This window comes from Oncorhynchus mykiss, chromosome 18 (genome assembly GCF_057628025.1).
Source record: "Oncorhynchus mykiss isolate SJ-2025 chromosome 18, ASM5762802v1, whole genome shotgun sequence".
NCBI classification, from domain to species: Eukaryota; Metazoa; Chordata; class Actinopteri; order Salmoniformes; family Salmonidae; genus Oncorhynchus; species Oncorhynchus mykiss.
Window position 1 is genome coordinate 36,173,883 of NC_143039.1, and position 16,560 is coordinate 36,190,442.

At 40.6% G+C, this 16,560-nt stretch overlaps 1 protein-coding gene across 36 annotated transcripts in view; it reads left to right on the forward strand.

The window, feature by feature from the left end:
* The first annotated feature begins 837 nt into the window (after positions 1 to 837).
* LOC110495966 (muscleblind-like protein 2a) overlaps positions 838 to 16,560 on the forward strand; it is a 99,661-nt gene continuing 83,938 nt past the window's right edge. For 18 of the 36 annotated variants that reach the window (XM_090208323.1, XM_090208325.1, XM_090208322.1 and 15 more), the window contains exon 1: positions 4,777 to 5,127. The gene's annotated coding sequence lies outside the window, so the exon portion shown is untranslated. Of the gene's footprint in view, positions 1,486 to 4,423; positions 5,128 to 16,560 lie in introns of those variants that run through there. The other 18 variants (XM_090208324.1, XM_090208311.1, XM_090208314.1 and 15 more) reach the window with 8 other exon arrangements.

The following is a 16,560-nucleotide window of genomic DNA, read 5'->3' on the forward strand; positions in this document are numbered from 1 at the left end:
CTAGCCACTTTAAACAATGCTACTTAATATAATGTTTACATACCCTACATTATTCATCTCATATATATATATGTATATACTGTACTCTATATCATCTACTGCATCTTTATGTAATACATGTATCACTAGCCACTTTAAACCATGCCACTTTGTTTACATACCCTACATTACTCATCTCATATGTATATACTGTACTCAATACCATCTACTGCATCTTGCCTATGCCGTTCTGTACCATCACTCATTCATATCTTTATGTACATATTCTTTATCCCTTTACACTTGTGTGTATAAGGTAGTAGTTTTGGAATTGTTAGGTTAGATTACTCGTTGGTTATTACTGCATTGTCGGAACTAGAAGCACACGCATTTCGCTACACTCGCATTAACATATGCTAACCATGTGTATGTGACAAATACATTTGATTGATTTGATTTTGTTGATTAAAATCTGTAGCTTGCTAGCTACATATTTTGTCCCAGGAGATTCACAGTTGTTTCCTAGGCAACAAGTGGATCCCTTGCCCCTCCGTGTGCTGCTGACGTTCCTTTTGGACCATACCAAGTACAGCTATTGGTAGGATGACGGGGATATTTATCTAAACATAATCTATTTAAACGTGCAAGTTGGACAACAAATTAAATTGACATTGTAAAAAAATTGAATTACTACAAACTAAATAGAGTGTTAATACATGCAATGCAGAATTATATCACTGCCCCCTGTAGTCAGGTGCATCCTTCTTTACCATAATTTGGCCATCCCTGAACCAAAGACATTTATAAGTAACATAAGATAGTTCATCTGTGTCGTTTACAGTGGGAGCAAATGAAGCATAAGGGGGCAGAACAAGTAAGGAGGTGGGCAAATCCAAGCACGAGCTAGCGAGATCCCATTCGCGCGTTGTAGCTGAATTTGCATATTTCCGTTAGGGAACGCCTTCTCCGTAAAGTGCGCGTGTGTGCACAAACTCAATTCGACCTCCACTCGTTCTAAACAATGCAACTTTAAACTTTGGCAAAGCGTAAAGTCTATAAAGACGTAGTGCACTGTGTTCGTAACAGATTATAGTTTTGCAAACAGAGATCAGATATTTTATCGATGAGATAATTAGAAGAATGTTGGCCCAATTTCAACTCGTCCCATCATCTCTAACTTCCACTGGACTTCCTCTCACTACCATATTTGGTAAAGAGAAAACGTTCTAAACGGATGCTTCAGTTTTATAATCTCTGTGACGTGTCTGGGTTACCCCTTCTGGCTGTGACTGAACTACAAAATAGCTTGTTGCTTGTGCAACACGATAGCCTTACTGTAAAGTAGTTAGTTGTGAAAAAAAGTCATTTCTGCCATACCGATCTTCTATTTTTATTTTCCGACCAGAATGTTTGCAACTCGATATTACCTTTCCTGATAGTAGTTCCGCGTGGGCCGTTGGAAGTCTCTTGCCTGCGCGCGGTGACAAGTACATCTGGATGCGACAGGTAAGCAGGTAGCCAGTTAGCATAGAATAGCTAGCTAGCTAAATTCATACTTGGGTTGTTACGATTGTGTTTAGTTACCTGTTAACTAGCCAGTTTGTTTACTTCGTCACCTTGTGCGTGGCTATGTGAATGTGGTTGCCAACATAGATAGCTATGTTATTATACCAGCGCGAACTAACGTTAGTTCGTTTTGCCGCAGCTACTTCAACAGGAATGCTAGCTAACGTTAATTAACTAGCTAGCATCTCGTAGGCTTTCAAAGTGAGTTGACAGATTTTGTAGAAACTATTGCTTCAGTTAGCCAATGTTGTCAGATAGCACTAAATTCCCCCCACGAGGTCGCTTCCAACTAACGTTATTGGCTAAGAACGGTTTCCTAACTTCACGGCAGACGAACATGTTATCGGAGCTGTCAAGCTTCAGGTGGCAGTCGGTGTCATTAACGTTATTACTATTGTTATTGACTTGATAGTTGTTGTACCCACCTAGCTAACTAACTATTTGGCTTTGGCAAGCCAATGTTGCCATACCAAAGCCGATGCAAACTAGCTTGTTACCTGAAATAAATTCAATGGCCACATATTGGTCCAATTTTAAAGGGGGGGAGACGAGTAATCTATTCATTAACGTTACTAGGATAGGTTGAGCAAGTTAGATCCAAATGACAGTGTGTTGCAGACATTATCACCCACAGTAACAGGACATGCATCACATTGTAGGTGAAGTAAACATAATGTAGGTTATTTAACTTTGACATATAACATATTTTATGACTTAGAAATATAAAAACTCACTCACTCACTTCTAGTGTGAGTGAAGGTCAATAGGCTATGCTTGTGTGTTAATGTACCAAATATGATTGATGCTGATTGAGGATGATATAGTAAGGCTCCATAAACAGTTAGGCAATGGATGTAACTCATAATTCATTACTCATAATTGTTTTATTCCATGCTCTGATGTTCATGTGTGCACTGCAGACAGGCTACTGTTTGCAGAGCAGAATACAGATTTCAGACTCAACTAATGCAATAGCCTAGGCCTGATTTTAGTTCTTGAATCAGGTTAACAAATGTTATTTTGTTCAGTGTTCTGGAGAATTGCTAGGACTTCAGAAGTTAATGGTATAGCCTAGCCTTCAAGTAGCAGTCTGTCTTACAAAAAGAGATCCTGAAATGAATATGCATTGCAAAGAACTGTTGATGAGATTCACAGAGGATATTGGGTCTATCCGTGGATCTGTTTTGTCCATCTTCGGTAGCCATGGAAACCCACTGCTGATTGAGACTTGAATCTCTGCAACATTGCAGGGGCAAATAAACAATTCAACAAGATGGAGCCTCTTTGTATTGTCAGTCATCTGAACGATGCTGCATTCTGATGTAGGGTAAAGCCTTCTCATTTCACTCTATATAGTGTTCTGTACATTTTACTCAGTCAAATATTCATTGGTCAGCAGAAAGTCCATCCAAGGGGTTCAAAGTGAAACACAACTCCTGCCTTTTGCTATTTAATTACAGCCAACAACAGGAAGGCAGCAGCCTATCATTGATCTTTCACTGGTTTCTATTATTTTCTTTATTAAAATCTTTGAAATGGAGAGATACCACACCCTTTATTTTATGTGGACAATTGGTGCGCATGCCTCTTAGCCATAGGCTATATAAATCAAATTCAAATCAATGTTTGTCATATGCACAGGGTGCAATTAAAATTCTAAACCCTCTATTTGTTAAGCCTATTTTATAAAAAATAATACCTTGTTGTATATCTCTGCATTGGTTGTTTTTGTTTCTTTAGCCTACTCATTGGAAAGTCACTTGTGGAGTTTATAGCCTGTTTAATATCACAGCGAGGCACAAGGGTGAACCAAGACAGGGGTTAGGGAGGGGATACCATGGTGGGAAGGAAGTAGCCTGACTTGTTTGTCCGCAAGGCTTTTGTTTTCCTGTTGGAAATCTGTTTCTGCAACATTACTTTTGTTATGGCTAGTATACCATCGTCACATAGCGATTAAGGTAGAATATCGGACTTTGTTTAGGACCACTTGCTCCCCAATAGCCTCCTAGGCTATATTTTCCAGTTGTTTTCCAGCAGTCATCTCCCCTCCACCTCTGTCTGTAGCTCTGTCTAGTATTGTCAAGCATAGCTGTAAAGTGAGTTTGCTGTCTGTTCAAGGCATTTCCAGCCCCCCCCCCCCCCCCCAGCATAGGAATGAGAGTAGAGCACCAACTGATTCTATATCACCTGGGGGTTATTCACTAAAACCAAACAGAAGCAAACAAGCTGAAACAAGGAGGGGCCTACCTGAATTTGTCCAATAAGAAACGCTTGTTTATGTTTTCGTTTGCAAAATGTTTTGCTACAATGTGCACTAATGAATACGACTCTTAAGTTGGGTCCCCTATTACGATCTATGGGTGGGTCGCATGCAAAGGTGACATTGGTGGATGGCGCTAACATAAATGTTTTAGTCTGTCAACTGCTGAGGTAGGATACACAATTCACTTTGTTTAGGAAGATAGATTAACACCATACCACAGATTTAGAGCACCAGGTGTTATTGTCCGAGCTAGCCTTGAGGGTTATCAGGTTTATTTGGCAGTGAACTGGAAAGAGCATATCTAGCCTCATTGATGTTGATGAAGCACTCAGGCTACCACATAATCTGCTGTCCATGTATAGGTGTGGGAGCTCAACACAGAGAGAGGGTGAGCGAGATAAAAAGAGGGACAGTTGGATAGAGAATTGGAGCGAAATCAGCTGTTGTGTTGTATTGGATTCGAAAAATCATGAAGCAGGGGCTCTGACTCATCAGTTCTGTGCTGCCGCCGCTCCATCCACAACATCTCACGTGATACTAAATAGGCTGCTGTTTGTGTCGTCACTGGGGTGGGGAGAAAAGGAGGGACAATGTTCTCTTTCCTGAGGGGCTGCTGCTAAGCTTATGTCATGTTACAGTGCAGGTGGGGAGAGCTTATGCTCTACATCAGATAATTTCATATTTATTATTTAAACTGTGTTTATGTTTTGCCTATGGTGATACAGAGGATGATGTGATGTTTTCATGTTGGTTGCCTAGTAGCCTACATGTTGTGTCCTTTGTGGAATGGCCAAAAGGGGGATGGATGGTGTGTAAGCTGGGCATGAAATTGGGGAAATACCTTTAAGATCCAGCAGTGTCTGTGTCATTGGGTAGTTCTGAGTTCTGCCTGCCAGTCAGTACCCTGCGAGCCAACCAGGAAAGAGCTGTGACCTGATATTCCTTTTCCTATTGGACCGAGCAAGGAGTGGGCAGACCTGGCTGGAGGCGGGTGGGCAGGAAGGGGCTGGCTGTGGGGGATGGCTGTTATGCATTTTAGCCAGATAGTTGAGCAGACACTGCTCTGCTTCCTGCCTGCTTTGCTCCCCTCCCCTCCGTGGCTGAGAGAAGAAAAAAAATCTCTGTCTAGGCATGGGACTCTGGCTGCTGCAGCGCTCTGCAGCTCCTCCCAGGGAATGACAACAGTTCACATGGTCATTAGCTCCAGACGCTGAAGCAGGGGAACTACTCCGAGGCACATCAGCTGCACCTGGTGTCTCTTTGCTGTGGCTTAAAGAGAGAGGCACGACAGAGCTATACAGGACTCAGCAAAAAACGAGGTGGGAAGAACGTCTCTGATCTATTTTTTAAAAGTAGTTTGCTGCAGTATGGTGCATACCATCCTGGGTGGGTAGGGAGGAAAGAGAGAGAGTCTGTGTTGGAGAGGGAGCTACAGAGAGGGGGAGCACAAATGGGTGAGGGGAGCTCGCTGGTACAGTCTAACGAACGCTTTGCTGGTTACAGCCGCTTGAATTTCTCGTGCTTGTGTTGGGACTTGTTGATGACTAGGGAAACTAACTACTACAGACAGACAGAGCCTCTCCCTTCCCTTCATGATGTAGAATAATTATGCAGACTTCTCTCCATGAAGTTCAGAGCACATGGACTAGCCAGAGAGAGAAAGATTTGCCTGATTTATTTGTAGCCCGCTCCATTAGGCTGTTTCAAACTTTCCTTTTATGCCAGAAAAGAGTTTCACTTTCAATGCAGTTCATAGGCGTAGATAAAATATTTTTTGCTTGTACTGGAGGTGGACATGAAACAGAGCTGAGGGCTGGCTCCCTAATTAGCCTTGCTTGGGCTTCTTACTATTTTAAGGAGGTCCCACGTCTTTTATCACAGAGGAGGTCCACAGCCACACTCCACAGTAAGCTCTTTATCCACTGCTCTGTACTGCACTATTATGGGAGGGAGCTGTAAATGTTGACCGGTGCGGCCTGGAAACGAGCTGGAAAACACTAGAAAGGTGTCTGTCTAACAGTTGGCAGTCGTGGGGGGAAGTGGAGGACGAAGTGGGTGTTTTCTGAAATGGAAGACTGTTAAGCCCTTCCTGTTTACAAAAATAAAACAACAAAAAACAGTAACGTCACAGACATGCAATGGCTCTTCATTAGGAAGGCCAGGGCTGCAAGCCTGAGCAACTCCCTCCCTAAATTGATTCACAAGCAGGTTGTCACTGCTGACACAGAAAGGTAATTAGCCATGCCTTTTTAAAGGATTGGGAGCTTTTAGCAATTTATTTTTCCTCCAGACCTTTTAAACAATAACAACAATCTATGTTACCTTCAAAATAAGCTCTTTATGTCCAAGCACTGGTTTTGTGTGTGTGCTGTGATGGATGGAAAAGAAAGCTGAATCATTTGGCCCTCACATTAGCATGGCTTTTCAGTGAAAGGATAATTCTACTTTAAAATGAACAGACCACATTGGAAGCAATTTGAAAATTAGCCTGCTAGTTGGTCATGAGTCATAGCTTGACATTTGAGTTGTTTTTAAGGGTTTTCTCTTCCAGAACTACCGGGAAGTGATTTAATTTAGCTAAATGCTCAATTTAAAAAGACAGACAGGCTATTAGAGGATCATCTGAAGTTGGATGATATAATAGTGTCACAGCATTTCTTCCTGAGTAACTTTTGTGTGAATGCACAGTTGCAATCATATCTTTTAGTACTCGATTCTGGAAAGTAATTGACAGTCACAGTAAATGGGTCTGCTGTCTGTTACAGGCTACATACACTTAAAATCCAGCCCTCTCATTGGCTATCAGATATATATTGACCTGTAGATTGGCTAATCAGGGCAGGGGATTGGTTAAATATCCCCGTGTCAGTGGCATGAGATGACCATTGCGATCACCACGTTTTAGTTAAGGCTATTAGGATATGAGGCACACATTTCTGCTGACTTTGTTAAATGTTCTCTGCTTTGCCCCTTCCCAGTAGCTCTGCTTAGCTTAGTCTGCTAACCTCTGCTTAGCTAGTGTCTCACATTTCTCCTTACGCTAATGACATTTGATAATTTGAAGCTCCAGGAGCTGCCAATATCAATTTGCAGGATGACATACTTTTAATTTCCATCCATTTATCCTAGCTTAATATTTGAATAGCAGGCCTGAGTTGAGCTTCGAAAATATGCATTGCTAAGACATTTGTGTAGACTTCCAGGAAATTGTGATATACAAGTTTAGCTTATTTAAATACGTTCCCATGTGATTGTACTTAAATTTGTCAATTTAACAAGATTTTTAAGAGCGATCTGCAGCCTAGACCTATATTTTTATGCAGAATTCTCAGCAAACGGATTGCACGATACGGCAGTTGACCATATGGAAATTCAGAACAAAATGCCTTCATCAAATATGCTTTGTAGAACCATTATTATTAGGATGGTAAACACGACAGGAATCATTTTAAACTAGCCTGATCATAAAAAACAACACTATTACTCTTGTTTTTCCACAACCAACTGGAGATGGACATTTTCGCTTTCATTACACTGAAGCACACTCGCACTCTTTGCTGCCATGGAAAATGTAGCCTACTCATGTTTCTCTTTGCCATATGCAAATATATGGTGGTTTGCCATCTCCTGCATTCTAATAAATTCAAAAGAGCAGCTATTAATTTGCTTGGTTGTTATAGACCTGCTGTTTGACAGCTAGCTGGTGCTTTAAGAAGATTGTCTGTAAAATGGAAATGATGCAAAGTGTAGACTAGGCCTTTCTCTCAGGTTGACAACATCCAGGTGAGACTAACACCGCATACACAGCTAATAGGATACGTGGGTGGTATTCAGATGTCAGCTAATGACTTTTACTTGAGAGAACCCTGCACTGGCCTGCTCTCGTTCAAATTAGTAGATGGCCAAGATAATGCCTGGCCAGCTGGCTTTCGTAACTGGAATCCATGAAGGTCTAGTCGTAACATGGAGCTTTCCCCAGTCCCCACAAATCTCTGGTCTGCTTTTCTGGCTGGTTAGGCTAGCTGCTCTTCGTTAAAATGTTGAACTTTTCCTGGATGACATGGTTTTGCCTGCCTCTTTTTTTCAAGGGACAGAGCGATAGACTACAGTTTTTAAAGGTTGCACATTTCAGTGTACCTAGTGGGATCATTATTATTTTTTGCATATGCCATTTTTTATTTTGTAGATGAAAGTCAAAAAAGTTTGACTGTTGAGCACTGCGCACATCACTCTGTCCTGAAAGCACCAAGAGAGAGCTAGGCAGGGGCGTACAGGACTGATCTGTGCAGGTCACAACAAGGGTGTCGCATGGCCCTACCTATCTGCGCACCATCTGTCCCTCCACTCGTCCTCATCAGCACTCTTTCCTGGAGGTGTGTCCGCCAGGCTAGCCTCAAAGTATTCATACCCCTTGACTTATTCCACATTTTGTTGTGTCACAGTCTGAATTCAAAATTGATAACATATTTGCTTTTGTCTTTTACCCCATAATGACAGTAAAAACAAGTTTTTAGGAATGTTTGCAAATTTATTGAAAATGAAACGCATAAATATCTAATTACAGCTTTACTTTAGTGTCTTGTTATTCTGTACAGGCTTCGTTCTTGTCACCCTGTCAATTAGGTTAGTATTGTGGAGTAGCTAAAATGTTGTTGCTCCTTCCTCATTTTTCTCCTATCACAGCCATTAAACTCTTAACTGTTTTGAAGTCACCATTGACCTCAAGGTGAAATCCCTGAGCGGTTTCCTTCCTCTCTGGCAGCTGAGTTAAGGAAGGACGCCTCTATCTTTGTAGTGACTAGGTGTATTGATACATCATCCAAATTTTTAATTTTACAATTGTTTTATTTCACCTTTATTTAACCAGGTAGGCTAGTTGAGAACAAGTTCTCATTTACAACAACACAGAGTTACACATGGAGTAAACAATAAACAAGTCAATAACATAGTATAATTTTTTTTCAAAAAGAGTTAATACATTGTGTGCAAAAGGCATGAGGAGGTAGGCGAATAATTACAATTTAGCAGATTAACACTGGAGTGATAAATGATCAGATGGTCATGTGCAGGTAGAGATACTGGTGTGCAAAGAGCAGAAAAGTAAATAAATAAAAACAGTATGGGGATGAGGTAGGTAAATCTGGTGGGCTATTTACCGATGGACTATGTACAGCTGCAGCGATCGGTTAGCTGCTCAGATAATTAGTAACTTCACCATGGTCAAAGGGCTATTCAATGTCTGCTTTAAAAAATAAGTTTTAACCCATCTACCAATAGGTGCCCTTCTTTGCAGGCTGTATCACATCTGGCCGTGATTGGGAGTCTCATAGGGCGGCGCACAATTGGCCCAGCATCGTCCTGGTTTGGCTGGAGTAGGCCGTCCATTGTAAATAAGATTTTGTTCTTAACTGACTTGCCTAGTTAAATGACTTTTTCAGCTTGAATTTAAAATTAACTAGGCAAGTCAGTTAAGAACAAATTCAGAATGACAGATTTTTACCTTGTCACCTTGGGGATTTGATCTTGCAACCTTTCGGTTACTAGTCCAACGCTCTAACCACTAGGCTACCTGCCACCCCTTATGTAGCCCATGCACAGTATATAGGCTATCTTAGGCCAGGCTACAGTACAAACACAGGGCTCAGTAATATGCTAGGGCTAAGCTGTGCTATATCATATGGCTGAATGAGCTCTCTCTCGCTCAAGTAACCTGATTCCCAGGGCATTCTCCATGATATGTCGGGTACCAGGTATCTTAGCTGTGTTCTTTGTATTTTTTTCTGAACCAGGAAATAAGTGTTAGAGTAGGCCAATAAGATATTAAACTGGTAACCTGATAGATAAAGCAGAAAGGCATTTGTCATATATCACCCTGATATCGGGTCATAATACATTGAAAGAAGACACTGTGTTGACATTTTTGTTTGAATCTGTTAGCAAAATTCCATTACAATAAAAAACTTTGCCCGCACTCACATTGTAACCCAGACAGTTATTCAAATAACACATAGATTTGTGGGAATTGCTGATGCCGGGAAATTAAGAAATACTTCACTTCTAAGCGATGATAATGATTCAGGAATTGCCATGATTTAGGAACAATAAGTGTTTTCTGAGCCAAATAAAAACGTAGAAAAATAAACTGGTGAGGAAATGCAGTACTGCGTTACACAATCCTAACTTTAAGCATTAGTTGGGAGAATGCTCAACTGACCCAAGATCAGCAAATTCACCCTATACTGTATTACACGAGGTGTAAGTTTTTTTGGGGTATCTGCATTTTACTATATATATTTTTGAAAACTTTTCTTTTTACTTCACTACATTCCTAAAGAAAATGTATTTACTTTTTACTCCATACATTTTCACTGACTCCCAAAAATACTTGTTACATTTTGAATGTAACAGGAAATGGTCACGAGAACATCCCTGGTAATCTCTACTGCCTCTGATCTAGCTGACTCACTAAACACACACATGCTTTGTTTTGTAAATTTTGTTGGAGTGTGCCTATGGCTATCTTTAAAGAAAAAAAGAAGAAAATGTCTCTCCTTACAGTTATGAAGGAATTGAAATGTAATTTTGCGAGCCAATGCCAACTAGCGTTAGCACAATGACTCGAAGTCTATGTATGGTACTGTGTCTAATAGCATTCTAGCAGATACTATAGACTTCCAGTCATTGCGATAACGCTAGTTAGCAATTGCACTAATGCTAGTTAGTAACTTCCTTCAAACTGCATGCAGAGACATAAAAAATGATATCCACACGTTCATCTTACTCTGGGGAAGTAGATAAAGTGCTTCGTTGCCAAAATCCTGAATTTCCCTTCAAGGCATATTTGATTTTGAATTATACTGTAGCCTAGTATAGTATGTTACAATGTAACAAATACATTTGCCTCTCTCTGATTCTAAAAATACAAAGGTATTAATAGTGAAAGGTCACATCTGACATGATTCTTACCTGGTTCTTTCATAGCGACCATCTTGTCCCCGGGGGAGATGCTGTGAAATGAAATCTTGCCTTTGGGACTGCAGGCTTGGTGTCAGAGAGAAAATGCATCTCATTTCATATTTGCAGTACGGTTCTAAAGTGGGCCAATTTCCAAGATGACAGGATGGTGTTTTACCACACACACACACTAGGGTTGGGCCGATATGTGACCCGATTCAGGAACTAGGCGTATGTCGCAAGTCACGACTTCAGAGGAGAGCCGTTTGAATGTAAAAAATATTTGATCAAAATACATGTGAACTTTCATGTGCCTTAATAATACACTTTTATTCCATCTGTAAATGCGTATAAAGTTGTTAAATTAAGAGTGTAGTTGGTTTGGCCAAAGAAAAAGTCAGGAACCTTCCTGCTAGCCATGATGGGCTGAGATAATGAGTGCGCTGGACATGCTGAGAGATGAATTTGGATTGGTCTGAGGTGTAGCATCTTGTCTATAAAATGAGCTGCTCGTTATGCGTGGATAATTCTTTCTACTGCAGTTTTTTCTAAAGATATAACATTAGCCATGGAGAACTGCAACTATGTTGATACTGCTCTCAATAACATTGCTGCCCAGAATTGATCAGGTCTGTGGGAAAAAGTTGTGATGTACTACTTTCTGGAGGACAATCGTGCCATTCTGACTCTGAAAATGAATCAGACGACGAGGAAATCCCTGATTTAGATAAAAACATTTTCACCGAAGAAGACATTGTAGAGTCTTCTGATGACGTTAATGGGGAAGAAATGGCGATCAACAGTGTTGTCATGGAAGAAGTTGACAGCGAGCTCAAAGTATTGGGACAGTGACATTGTTATTTTGGCTCTTTGAAATGATACAATAACTATGAGGTTAAAGTGCGGACTGTCAGCTTTAATTTGAAGGTATTTTCATTAGGGCTATCCCACGACTAATAAAACGCTTGGTCGACCAAGAGTCGTCTGTTCTTTCGACTAATCTACTGTTCGAAATTGTATTTTCTATATAGACGCGACCTATGTGTTTTAATATGATCAACTATATGTTGTCTGATGCTTTAAGCATACTGATTTAAATAATTTAGACTCACACATGACTGGGGGGAGTTCCTGTAACTGTTCCTTCACCTACCTCCCGCTTTTGCTGGCCTTTGCAGATTCTGCCATTACGCTGCCGAAGTTGCCGGTAATAGGCTACGTCAGGGGTTGGCAACATTTTGGAGTGCCTATTTATCTTACCGTTTCTACTGATCTGCATGCCAATTATGATTTTCAAATGCACATTTTCTTGGAGCAGTTTCATTATTATGAAAGCAGTCTTTGTATCTCAATCCATTGTGATATGATTAATACAAATTCTATCTAAATAAAAATTATACAAATCTACATAACTTCTATTTACGTTGCCTACTATGCAGAAATAGCCAACATAAAGCCAACAAATAACCACATTGCAGGTAGAAAATATTCTGATTTAAACAAATTTAAAAAATCCCATTGCCTTCACATGGCCTGTCTGCAAGGAAATTGAAACATTGTATCAACTTGGTCCAGTAGGAAGTCAATCTAACAAACTTACAACCTTGTATAAAATATTCTGGACCCTCTTTTTCCCGGGACAGACACAGCTGTAGGCACGCTGAGTGGTTATGGAAAGGGAGATTTTAAAAAAAATAGGCTACATTGAGGAATTATTGTCATTCTGAATGGATGTTAAAACAGACTTTGTTTACTTGCTGTTTGAGGTGAAGGAAAATAATTTGGGAAGTTCCACAGCTTATTAGTGGTGTAGAGTTAAGACGATCAGAAATACTATCAGATTTCCAAATGGGCACATTTATAAGTCTACATTTGCGTGCAGGCCAAGTAGCCTAGGCCTACTTCTATGCATAATCGGATGCATGTCCTTGCTCAACAGAAGCGCTCCAAACAAAACACAATTAATAAATTGACAACTCGTAAATGGAATGAAATAAACCAAAACTTGTTTATCACAAGTGTAGCCTAGGTTGTGCGCTCTGCAAATAACATGTCCACTCCGACAATGAGAACTGTGAAAGACTGTAGTAGTAATTAATAATAATAAAACAATAATACTTTGAATGCATTAACCTAAATTAGTAACCAAACGAACCTTGTAAATTAGAAATTTGGGGAATTAACAGTAAATGCACTACAGGTGTGCCATCCCCACAGCCTCCGAAATGGATTAGTCCACAGAGACGTCAATCAAGATGTGAAATTATTTTATTTTATTGCAACTGCTGAACTTAAAAATTATTGGTTGACCAACAGCCTATCGACCAAACAATTGACCAGTCGACTAAATGAAGTCCGCCCTAATTTTCATCCATATTGAGTGAAACGTTGGGCAATTACAGCACTTTTTGTTCATAGTCTCCCCATTTTTAAGGGGACCAAAAGTATTGGGAGAAATTTGTCTGTGTATTAAAGTAGTAAAAGGTTTGTTTTTGGTCCCATGTTCCTAGCGCGCAATGACTATATCAAGCTTGTGACTACAAATTGGTTGGATGCATTTGCTGTTTGATTTGGTTGTTATAGATTATTTTGTGCCCAATTGAAATGAATGGTATATATTGTGTCATTTTGGAGTCACCTTTTATTGTAAATAAGAGTAGAATATGTTTCTAAACCAGATGAGAAAGTAACAGATGCACAAATATCATACCCCCAAGACATGCTAACCTCTTACCATTAAAATAACAGGAGAGGTTAGCATATTTTGGGGGGGTATGATATTTGTGTGTCGAACTTTCTCACTCATCATTATTCACGATTCATTCAGGATTAGCCGTAATCATGGTAGCATCCACATGAATGTAGAAGTGTTTCGAAACATATATTTTTTTGTTTACAATAAGTGACTCAAATTACACCATACATTATTTACCATTCATTTCTAAAGATTGTTTAATGAGAATGTGACTATAATATTGTAAATTCACCCATAAAGTATGCCTATATGTTGGTTTCCAGGTCCAGAAATGGTGCATCATGGCTGATAATGGTTAGGCCTACTTTAACTTAGCACCAGCAGCTTGTTGCATGGTTATAGTTGTAGATATGGAATTTTATTTTTTAATTCTAACTTTATATTTAAGCTTTAACTTTATCTTTAAGCAGACCTGAAGGTGACTGAACTGCCCATGATATCGAGCCAAGCGATCAAAGATAGACCGCCTATCTTACAGTAGGCTACTGCCATGGCTTTTACTGTCTGGACTCGTATTCTTTCATGACCACTAAAGCTACTCTCTCAAAGTTGACTATGATTTGTACATAGGTCTATTTGTTTGTATGGAGTCCGACCAATGTCTCTTGTTCATTGTGGAGTGCAGTATGCTCACTATGCTAGTGTTGTTGTACTTATTTTGCCCCATGTCTTTGAATGGAGGGATCTGTGGGATATGAAACAGTGAAGAGAATTCTAAACAGCAGCTGCAGCTTTTTACAACCCTCCCTCCCTTCTTTGCCTGCCCCACCCCCACTTCCTTCTCCCAGTTATCACCAGAAAGTATTTCCAGATGTTCTAAGGGAAAGAGGCTCCCTGCACGGTAGTCGGTTTGAAATGGATTCAAAAAGCAAGCTAAAGGCTAGGCTATGTCCCTTTTTTAAAAATTTGATCTATCAAGTCCTTTTCCCCCTCCCCAACCTGAGTAGCCGGAGGACATTGCCTGAAAACAAATGCAGAGCGAGAGGTGCGAGACTCCTATTCTCTCTCTGTGAATTGAAAATCCACTGGCCGTATCAATGATCTGACGTCTAATTTGACTGGTCTTGTCTGGTGGGTGTTGAGGCACTCTAGGTACCCAGGCAGTGGCGTAATCGTGTCTGGCACATGCATCTGTCTCGGTCTCTCTTGCTCTGCCTGTTGGATGGCTTCCCGGAATACTGCTGCGCTGCACGTTTTCTATTAGCTAGCGGCTCTCGTCACAGCATTACTCGACAGGGTGGGTGGACCCCAGGGGCTTTGTCCCTCCTGTCCCGCACTGGCTTGGCTTACTGCACTCTTGCTGTCTCATTGCACAGGGGTCGTTGCCATTCTCCGCTCTGCTTTGTATTCAACACGCCTGATGGCTGCGCCGGGCGAATTGGCGCACAATGACGCAAAGTAATGATCGGGAACTCAGACCAAGTGGCAGCTGAATAACCTCGCAACTGCCCTCTGTTGGCTTACACAACACTTCAAGCCAGCCTCCTCCTACCTAGCCACACACAAACAAGGGCGCACGCAGACTCTCTCTCACACACACACACACACAACCCCCACTAAAAACAGGGTGCCAGTCATCTGTATATCAATGTGTTTTTGACAGTCATATTATTCTCCATTTCTCAATGTTTGGCTTTGGCCCTACATTTCTAGGGCACAAGCTTAAGTTTTGGGGGTCAAGTCCAGTGGTGTAAAGTACTTAAGTCGTTTTTTTTTAGGTATCTGTACTTTACTTTCCCATTTTATATTTTTGACTTCACTAGATTCCGAAAGAAAACGATGTACTTTTTATTCCATACATCTTCCCTGACACCCAAAAGTACTTGTTACATTTTCAATGCTTAGCAGGACAGGAAAGTGGTCCAATTCACTCACTTATCAAGAGAACATCCCTGGTCATCCCTACTGCCTCTGATCTGAAGGACTCACAAACACAAATGCGTCGTTTGTAAATGTCTGTGCGTTGGAGTGTAAAAAAGAAAAAGAAAAAAGAAAATACATTGTGCCATCTGATTTTGTTATTATAAGCAATTTGAAATTACAGTGCCTTGCGAAAGTATTCGGCCCCCTTGAACTTTGCAACCTTTTGCCACATTTCAGGCTTCAAACATAAAGATATAAAACTGTATTTTTTGTGAAGAATCAACAACAAGTGGGACACAATCATGAAGTGGAACGACATTTATTGGATATTTCAAACTTTTTTAACAAATCAAAAACTGAAAAATTGGGCGTGCAAAATTATTCAGCCCCCTTAAGTTAATACTTTGTAGCGCCACCTTTTGCTGCGATTACAGCTGTAAGTCGCTTGGGGTATGTCTCTATCAGTTTTGCACATCGAGAGACTGAAATTTTGTCCCATTCCTCCTTGCAAAACAGCTCGAGCTCAGTGAGGTTGGATGGAGAGCATTTGTGAACAGCAGTTTTCAGTTCTTTCCACAGATTCTCGATTGGATTCAGGTCTGGACTTTGACTTGGCCATTCTAACACCTGGATATGTTTATTTTTGAACCATTCCATTGTAGATTTTGCTTTATGTTTTGGATCATTGTCTTGTTGGAAGACAAATCTCCGTCCCAGTCTCAGGTCTTTTGCAGACTCCATCAGGTTTTCTTCCAGAATGGTCTTGTATTTGGCTCCATCCATCTTCCCATCAATTTTAACCATCTTCCCTGTCCCTGCTGAAGAAAAGCAGGCCCAAACCATGATGCTGCCACCACCATGTTTGACAGTGGGGATGGTGTGTTCAGCTGTGTTGCTTTTACGCCAAACATAACGTTTTGCATTGTTGCCAAAAAGTTCAATTTTGGTTTCATCTGACCAGAGCACCTTCTTCCAACGGTGTTTGGTGTGTCTCCCAGGTGGCTTGTGGCAAACTTTAAACAACACTTTTTATGGATATCTTTAAGAAATGGCTTTCTTGCCACTCTTCCATAAAGGCCAGATTTGTGCAATATACGACTGATTGTTGTCCTATGGACAGAGTCTCCCACCTCAGCTGTAGCTCTCTGCAGTTCATCCAGAGTGATCATGGGCCTCTTGG